This window comes from Primulina tabacum, chromosome 18, assembly GCF_025594145.1.
Source record: "Primulina tabacum isolate GXHZ01 chromosome 18, ASM2559414v2, whole genome shotgun sequence".
NCBI classification, from domain to species: domain Eukaryota; kingdom Viridiplantae; phylum Streptophyta; class Magnoliopsida; order Lamiales; family Gesneriaceae; genus Primulina; species Primulina tabacum.
The window spans coordinates 22925469-22933368 of record NC_134567.1 but is presented as its reverse complement, the minus strand read 5'-3'; positions in this window follow the sequence as shown (position 1 = coordinate 22933368).

Genomic DNA, 7900 nt, shown 5'->3' with positions numbered 1-7900 from the left:
GGGGCTCGAATCATCATTGCCAGTATCTTCGGCATCCTCATCCATGTGCTGCGGTGGTGAAAGATCTGGTGGTGGGTACTGTGGTGGCCATGCTGGATGTGGTGGAAAGGGAACCTCCCCGGGTCCAGCAGGTGGAAACCGCTGGGCGATCACCGATGTGAAGTCCATCATGAAAGACATGAAGGTATTAGTAGTTTGTCGGTGTTCGGCCAGCTCTCGGCGCTGAGATCGCGACTCTTGTTCCAGTCGAAACATCCTGTCTTGCAGGCTAGATCGAGGAATCGATAGTGGTGGCAGTGCATGGCATTGTCTGGCCCTTTGGTTGTATTCTGCCCTAGCCTCTTGTTGTTCCATCTCTCGTCTTCCTCGCAGGCGGTATGCTTCAGATACTGTTATTGGGGCTTTAGCTTTCAAAACTGGTTCCTCGGAGTCCCATTGCACACCGGCATAAAGACATAGGGCAGTAATAGTATGTGCACAAGGGAGACTGACGGTCATGAGTCCCGTGCCAGCACGCATGATAAAACTGTGGATGAGCTTCCCAAGATCGACGGTTCTCCCAGTCATTATGGCGTAGATCAACGCCACCTTATCCTTTGTAATCTCCGTCTGATGTGATGATGGCATGATCCGTGAGAGAATAAACGATGCCCAACTGCGTGGATCACGGAATAAGTCAGACTTCTTCAGAGTGACTAGGGAGACTTGATTCAAGCGCCAATCTGCACCTTCGATGCATAAGGTCCTGATAATCTCATCGTAGTTCACATCCCCAGTGATCAACTCAGTGTACCCGTCATTTTCAAAATCCGGCAGATTGTAGATTGCATTAATGGTGGCCGAATCAAAATAGACGAGTTGCCCTCGCACCAAAACTCCGTATTCCTCATGTTTGATTCTCAAATTCGCATAAAATTCACGGACTACGGATATCACGGCGTCTGGCGGAGACTGTGCTATATCTACCCATCCCCTTCGCACAACTTCCTCGATTATATCGCATTCAAGGTCGCTCATATCTATCCCTCTTTCCTTGATAAAAGATCGAGACATGGTGCTCTCATACACCTTAGAGGCTTCCTCGTTCCAAAATTTGTGAGCATCGTAGGAACGAGACGAGGAAGCCCCATCCTTTGATCTTTTTCTAGGCGGAAAAATTTTAAATTCTTGTCCACACCAATAATTAACAAATATAGAGCACAAACCCACCAAAAATTGCTTGAAATCTGAAAATTATCCCAAACAATAATAATGTAGAAGAAACGGTACCCTTGAGTGTAGATAATTAACCTGAGATGACGCTCGGCGGTAGCTAGTGGCGGCGTCGAGGGGCGGTGACGGCGGTGGCGTGCCTGAGCGGAGACGGCGGTGGCTGCTGTTGAGTGGAAGAGCGGTGGTGGTTGTGGCTTGCAGGTGGTTGTAGGAGATGAGTTGTGTGAAGGTTGTTGTGTGAGAAGGAGTTGGATGGAAGTTGTGGAGGAGAGGAATAGTTGAGAGGAGAGTTTGTGTGGAGAGGATTTGAGGGAGGCGGCTGTTTTGAGGGGAGGAGAAGTTGTGTTTGTATAAAATGGGAGATAGGGTTTTAAATGAGGGGTAGGGACGCGTTGCGCGCGGTCGCGCGACAAGTGGCGCGGCCGCGCGCTGGCTTCTGGCTTCCTTCGTTAATGATTTGCGCGCTGTCGTGCGAGAACTCGCGTTGGGGCGCGCGGACTTCTGTGCTTTTTGGTTGATAAAGTGCGCGTGGGTGCGCGAGAGTTGGCGCGATCGTGCGCACCCTGCTGTACTTACCCACTGATATTTAGCGCGCTGCCGCGCGAGATGTTGCGCGATGGCGCGCATGCTGCTATCCCTTGCCTCTTTTTTTTTAGATAACCTGCAAAAATAAAACGATTCAAATTAATACGCGAATGAAAATAATTAAAAGCAAGAAATAAAAGATAAAATAAAATAAAAGTTATTAAATAAAATAAACAAAATAAATGCGAGAATTAATCGTGGGTTGCCTCCCACGCAACGCTTGGTTTAATGTCATCAGCCCGACTACCAGTCCTGTTCAATTGGGTTCACCCAGACTAAGATTGTCAATATTCCTCACTTCAGTTCCATAGTATGCCTTAACCCGCTGTCCATTGACCTTGAAAGTTCGTCCATCACTGCACTTCAACTCGATAGACCCATGAGGATATACTGTTTCCACTACAAATGGCTCTGACCAACGTGATTTCAGTTTACCAGGAAACAATTTCAGATGAAAGTTGAATAGTAGTACTTGTTGTCCTGGTTTGAGCTCCCTTCTGACAATGATTTTGTCATGCCACTTCTTAGTTTGCTCTTTGTAGATCTTGGCATTTTCATAAGCGTCATTACGGAATTCATCCATCTCACTTAACTGCAGTTTTCTGACATCGCCAGAAGCTTTCAGGTCGAAGTTCAACTTTTTAACTGCCCAAAATGCTCGGTGCTCCAGTTCTATTGGCAAGTGGCATGCTTTCCCAAATACTAGCCTATAGGGAGACATCCCAATAGGCGTCTTGAATGCGGTCTGATAAGCCCATAACCCATCATCCAACTTCATAGCCCAATCCCTCCGGTTGGTGTTGACAGTCTTTTCCAGTATTTGCTTAATTTCCCGGTTGGATACTTCAGCTTGTCCATTCGAATGAGGATGATATGCTAGTGCCACTTTGTGCTTCACATTGTATTTAGCCAAAAGTGAGTTGAAAATTCTATTGCAAAAATGCGTACCTTCGTCACTTATGATGGCTCTCGGCGTTCCAAACCTGGTGAAGATGTTTTTATGCACAAATTTCACTACAACATGAGAGTCATTAGTATTGATGGCGATTGCTTCCACCCATTTCGACACATAATCAACAGCTAATAGAATGTAAGAGTTACCAAAAGAAGGAGGAAAAGGTCCCATAAAGTCTATACCCCAAACGTCAAAAAGTTCCACTTCCAAAACATTTGTCAGTGGTAATTCGTGACGCCTAGAGATGTTTCCTAACCTCTGGCATCTATCACATGATTTTACTAAGGTATAACTATCTTTAAACAAACTAGGCCAATAGAAACCAGATTGCAATACCTTAGCTGCTGTTCGTGACGCTCCAAAGTGTCCACCATATGGTGAAGAATGACACTTCTCCAAAATTTGTTGGGCTTCGAGACCCTCCACGCATCTCCTAATCACTTGGTCAGCACACCTCTTGTACACAAATGGGTCATCCCAATAATAAAACTTGATATCATGGACAAACTTCTTCTTCTGATGATAGCTCAAATCTGGAGGAAGGGTACCACAGGACAAAAAATTTGCAATATCAGCAAACCAAGGAATTACAGTGTTTACCTCAAAGAGTTGCTCATCCGGAAAAGTTTCCTGTATAGCTCCATCTTCTTTCTTCTCCTCCAGCTCAAGCCTCGACAAATGATCAGCTACCTGATTCTCACTACCTTTTTATCCTTGACCTCAAAGTCAAATTCTTGTAATAGCAAAATCCACCTTATCAAGCGTGGTTTTGCATCTTTCTTGGCGAAAAGGTAGCGAATAGCTGCATGGTCAGTGAAAACGATTACCTTTGTGCCAATCAAATAAGGCCTGAATTTGTCGAAGGCAAACACTACTGCAAGCATCTCCTTCTCGGTCGTAGTGTAATTCTGCTGAGCAGCATCCATCGTGCGGCTTGCGTAGTAAATCGCCCTAAACATCTTGTCCCTTCTTTGGCCTAAGACAACGCCCACTGCATAATCACTTGCATCACACATTAGCTCAAATGGCTCCTTCCAGTCCGGCACTATCATGATCGGTGCGGTCACCAATGCCATTTTGATCTTCTCAAATGCCTGCAAACAATCATCATCAAATATAAAAGTCGATTCTTTTTCAAGTAAATTACATAGGGGTTTAGTGATCTTAGAAAAATCTTTAATAAATCTACGATAAAACCCCGCATGTCCTAAGAAGCTCCTTATTCCCTTGATGCTCTTTGGTGGAGGAAGTTTTTCAATGGTAACCACCTTGGATCTGTCTACCTCTAATCCCCGAGAAGACACTTTATGTCCAAGAACAATGCCCTCTTGGACCATAAAATGGCATTTCTCCCAGTTAAGAACTAAGTTCTTTTCTTGGAATCTTTGCAAAACAAGGGATAGGTTATGTAAACAATGATCAAACGACGAACCGAATACTGAAAAGTCGTCCATGAAGACTTCCATTATTTCCTCTACCATATCTGCAAAAATGGCCATCATGCACCTCTGGAAAGTGGCAGGTGCATTGCATAGCCCAAACGGGATTCTCCGAAAAGCAAACGTGCCATAGGGACACGTGAAAGTAGTCTTCTCCTGATCTTCTGGGGCTATAGCAATTTGGTTATAACCTGAATAGCCATCTAAAAAGCAATAATGACAATAACCAGCAAGTCTATCTAGCATCTGATCAATAAAAGGCAGTGAAAAATGATCCTTACGTGTGGCATTGTTTAACTTTCTATAATCAATACATACTCTCCAACCGGTAACAGTGCGAGTCGATATCAGTTCATCATTTTCATTTCTAACCACAGTTATTCCACCTTTTTTCGGTACAACTTGTACAGGAGACACCCAACTACTATCAGAAATGGCATAAATCACACCAGCGTTTAGTAATTTCAGTACCTCATTTTTCACAACATCTTTCATTGCTGGATTCAATCGCCTCTGGTGATCCACAGAAGGAGTATATGACTCCTGCATCAAAATTTTATGCATGCATATAGTGGGGCTAATTCCCCTAATATCAGAAATCGACCATCCTAAAGCAGTTTTAAATTTCCTCAATACTCTCAATAATTTATCTTTTTCAGTACAAGTAAGAGATGAAGAGATGATTACCGGATATGTCGACTTTTCACCTAAAAATGCATAACATAAATGGCTTGGCAGTTCCTTCAAGTCAGGCGAAGGTGCTTTTACCTCAATTTTCTCATTTATATCCAACTCTTCAGGCGGTGCATTTATTTTTCTTTCCTTTTGAGATGCTTCAAGAGCCAACAGCTGTTCTTTCACTTCCCAATTGTCTTCATCAACAGATCCTGCAGCGCTTGTCAAACAACACTCCAAAGGATCCCTAGTTCCTGCACAATTAAGGGACATACATGAGTCTAAAATATCAATGCTTTTACAAGTGCTTACCTCATTTGATCCCTTCATGGCGTGATAGATATTAAAAATGACTGCTTTTCCGCCAACTCGCAGGGTAAGTTCACCCTTGTGTACATCTATCAATGCCCTTCCAGTTGCCAGAAACGGTCTCCCAAAGATTAATGGAGCATCATGATCCTCTTCCATATCTAAAATCACAAAGTTAGCAGGAAAAATAAATTTATCCACTTTTACCAGTACATCTTCGACGATCCCACGTGGGTACGTGAGACTTCTGTCCGCAAGCTGTAAGGTGATAGTGGTAGGTTTGACTTCTCCGAGCTTCAGATCCCTGTAAATAGAAAATGGCATCAAATTAATACTTGCTCCTAAATCACATAAAACTTTACTGCATTTAGAACCACCAATAAAGCAAGGAATAGTAAAACTCCCTGGATCTTTTAGTTTCTGTGGTAGCTTCTTCTGCAGTATGGCGCTACACTCTTCAGTAAGGTTCACAGTCTCAAACTCCTGCAGCTTCCTCTTCTTAGACATCACATCTTTGATAAACTTTGCATAATTTGGCATTTGCTCTAAAGCATCAGCAAATGGTATGTTGATGTGTATCTTCTTAAAAATCTCCAAAAAATTCTCAAACTGATCATCCAAATTCTTCTTTTTGAATCTCTGAGGGTATGGAAGGGTCGGTTTATATACTGGAGGTCGTTCAACTTCCACTTCTGTCTTGGATTCCTCATTTTTGCTTTCTTCAATTGTCTTCTCACTTTCCACTCTCTCTTTAGGAATGTGTACCTCCAATTCCTTTCCACTTCTCAAGGTGACTGCCTTGCACTGTTCTTTTGGGTTAACCTCTGTGTTGCTAGGAAATTGACCCCTATTCTGATCTTTCAACGCGTTGGCCAACTGTCCAATTTGAGTTTCCAAAGATTTCATTGTGGCACCCATATTTCCCATGTGAGTCTCCATGTTATCAAGACGAGACTCAGTTCTTGCCATTCGCTTTCCCGACTCAGCAACAAACGTTCCTACCAAATCTTCAAATGAAGGCTTTCCCTCCCCCTTTGATGTATTGAACCCCGGTGGAGGATTCAACACATTTTTATTATTTGCATAAGAAAAATTTTCATGATTTCTTAATCCTGGATGATAAGTATTAGGGGGAGGGTTACCTCGATATCCTCCGAATCCTCCAAAATTTCTGTTGTTGACGTACCGCGCTTCTTCAGGAATAGATTGTTCTTCAGCAACAGTTGATGGACTTTCAGTTTCGGATGTGCTTACCTTATTCATCGCTGCTATTTGAGTGGTCAATGCAGATACCTGAGCAGTGAGTGACGTAATAGGGTCCACATCATAAAATCCGGCTGTCTTTTTTACTCCTGCCCTTTCAGACGGCCACTGGTAGCTATTTATCGTCATCTGTTCTAGCAAGTCGTAATCTTGCTCGGAAGATTTAGCAAAGATCGTGCCACCAGCTGCAGCATCTACTGTTCCTCTTGTTTGCCCATTTAGACCGTTGTAGAATAATTCAATTTGCACCCAGTCTTCGAAGCCATGGTTCGGGCACTTCCTCAACAGCTCCTTGTATCTTTCCCATGCTTCATACAATTGCTCAAAATCAGTCTGCCTGAACGTGCTAATCTCAATCTTCAACTGTGCAGACTTTGCAGGGGAAAAGTATTTTGCCAGAAATTTCGTCGCCAGCTCTTGCCAAGTAGTGATACTTCCTAAGGGAAGCGATTGAAGCCATCCTCGTGCTTGATCCCTGAGAGAAAACGGAAACAAACGCAGTCTAATAATATCATCAGGCACATTATTAATCTTTACCGTATCCGTTATCTCCAAGAAGGTTCTTAGGTGAACGTGAGGATCAGAGGTGGCTGTCCCAGCAAACTGGTTTTGCTGAACCATATTGATTAGAGCATGCTTCAGTTCAAAATTATTGGCGTTGATTGTCCCTCTTGCAATACCAGAGTAATGATTGTTGATCACTGGTCGGAAGTGATCTCTTATAGGAATCGCCTCTGGCTGGACGTGTCTGTCATTCTCTCTGTTTTCAGCCATTGATTGGATCTCTTCTCTTCTTGCTTTTCTTAATCTTCTCGCAGTTCTTTCGATCTCCGGATCAAAAATAAGCAAGTCAGAGTTTTGCGATCTTAGCATACATTGTCAAGCAGAAAAAATGAGAAACTCAATCAATATAAAATAAAATAAAAAATAAAATCTCTAAATTAAAATCTAGACTAATTGGTAACAATACTGATATAAATTCAAATTAGACATTCCCCGGCAACAGCGCCAAAAACTTGTTGCGTGTTTTCACTACCGCAAGTGTACGGTGTCAAGTTTTAGTACTGGTTAGAGTACAGATATCGATCCCACGAGGAGTGTGAATAAAAATGTATATCAGTGCTCGTAATTAAAATAGTCTCAACTTTATTTAGAAAAATCAAATAAAAGGTTGGTTTGTTTGAATGAATTAATTGAAAACAATGAATTAATTAAATCACCGAATTGAGAAATAATAATGAGAGAAAATATCTAGAGAAAAGATTTCACAAAGTTTCCACGATAAATATTCACAGTTGAATTTATATTCCTGAATTCCAATTATTTAATGGCCAAGAACACTTAGGTTATGTTATTCCCCCTTTCCCAAGTGACGAATAACTGTATCTATCAACTTCGATTCAATTATTCCTAATTAGAATCTAAGTTTCATTGATAAATGCAAACAATGTTCTTACTAAGC